This window comes from Arachis ipaensis, chromosome B09, assembly GCF_000816755.2.
Source record: "Arachis ipaensis cultivar K30076 chromosome B09, Araip1.1, whole genome shotgun sequence".
In the NCBI taxonomy this organism is placed as follows: Eukaryota; Viridiplantae; Streptophyta; class Magnoliopsida; order Fabales; family Fabaceae; genus Arachis; species Arachis ipaensis.
Genome location: NC_029793.2, coordinates 17373671 through 17375915, shown reverse-complemented (window position 1 = coordinate 17375915; position 2245 = coordinate 17373671).

The following is a 2245-nucleotide window of genomic DNA, read 5'->3' as shown; positions in this document are numbered from 1 at the left end:
ATGTTTTTTGTCTCTAATATTTTTAATTTATTTCGAAAATACCTCTAACATTTAATTGTATTTAATTTTATCCCCAACGTTTTCGGTTTGTATCAAAATTATCTTTAAAGGTTAACTCTATCTAAAATATTGGGGACAAAGTTGAAGATGTTTAGCGATAATTTTAAAACAAATTGAAAACATTAAAGACAAAATTGAATGAATTAAAAATATTAAGAATAAAATTGAATAAAATTAAATATTAAAAATATTTTTTAAAAAAATTACAAATATTAAAAACAAAAAATATACTTTACTTTTTTTTTTTATCATAAAAGTAAGTCTAAACGAAAAAAAATAGTGATTTTTTTTTGGTAAAAGAATTATTTCCTAATTAAAGTGAGTGGATATTTTTTAGTGGAATCAAAAACTCTCAATTTTGTTTATGATGCATCATGGATTTTGGAGATATTGTGAATTAGTCTCGTTAAATTTATTTTAGAATATAATAAATAATGTTGCTCATAAATAATACCATAATGAGTTTTACAAATAATTTAGACAATTTTATCTAATAAAACTCTTTTTAAGAGTTCCATTAAATACTTTGCGTTAGGTAACACGGCCATTTTTAGGGGTGGCAATATGTATCTTACCCGCAGGTACTCAATTCAATCCCATTCGTTTGGACAGGGTTGTCAACTCGATTCACAGCGAGTAAAGTAGGGTGCAGGTAGGATTCTCGTGTGGGTTGGGTAGAGTGTGGGTTAAACTTCAATCCTACCCGACTAACCCGCACCTATATATGTTTATATTATATATTTATATAAAAATATGTTTTAAATGGATGTTAAATCAAAGACCTCTCACTAAATGCAAAAGATCCTTAGCCATTAAAAGAAAATTATTAATTGATAATTTAATTTTTTTTTAAAATAAAAATCAGTTCTATTTTAAATTATCATCAAGTTATATAATAATATTGTATATTTTTTATAATTCACAGGTAAGGTCGAATATTCGGGGGTTAAGAGCGGGTAGGATTAGGGTTGGGATATTCTCAACCTGCGAATAGAATAAGGTTGAATTTATATAAAAATCTCAACTTACAGATAGAGTCAAACCCTATCCTACCCTACCCACTTCCATCACCACTTTCTACAAAGATTGCATTATTGCAGGGAATGCTGAATCGTTGCTAGAGAGTATACATATCTCATGGACCCAAAAAGCAAAAGAAAATAAAGATGACTGACTGCCTCAACTAATTGAAATTTATATATTATAACGTGATGCTATACGTACAATTACAAACAGTTTTAGTAATTAAATCTATCCAAGTTCACATGAGTCCAGCAAAATTTATGCACACAATATGTATATGCACATGCTTTTTCTCTTTTTTCGTATTTTTTTATCGATATAGTATGTAAATTTTTATTAAAAAATATTAAAATTATTGATATAATACAAAAAATTTTATACATAATATATAAATTTTTGCGACAAACGTATTTCGTTAGTTAAATGAGTTAATATTATTGACATGTAGATATGTAGTCTTTCAAACATTTTTGTCCTAGTAATTTTGTTGAGCATATATATTTTGTTAGTTGGATGAGTCATCTTTTAAAAATTGGTGTTGTGTTTTAAAACTTGTGTTTAATAATTTTATCGAATATATATATTTTGTTAATTGGGTGAGTCAATATTTTAAAAATATAGTTCTTAAAAAATTTTTATATTGTGCACTAAAATTTTTGTGATGTGTACCAAAATATAATTAAATTTTTGTACGAATTTGCTAAACATATACAAGAGAAGAAGAAGAGCACGGTAACAACAACAACAGCAACGATGATAATTAACAATATTGAAAGAGAAGGAAAAAAAAAATCATCCAAAAAAAAAAGAAGAAAAAGAAAAAAACGACGGCGACCATCATTAAAAAATAAAATAAATATCTGGATATGATTTTGTTGGATTTGGTACGAAAAATACTTGATCGTCTAACTTTATAAATATTATGATAATTGTCATTTTAAAGTTAATTATATAGTGAAAATTCAGGTACAGTCGACTTTATGTAAAGTTGATAGTTGAGAACCGTTAGATGAAAATTTAATCAAATCAGTCAAATTATCTAACAACTCTCAGTTATCTACTTCATGTGAAGTCGACTGCACATGAGTTTTCACCTAATTATATTAAAGTTTAATTAATTTGTATTCTAAAGATTAATATTAAAATTTTAAATTAAAAATAT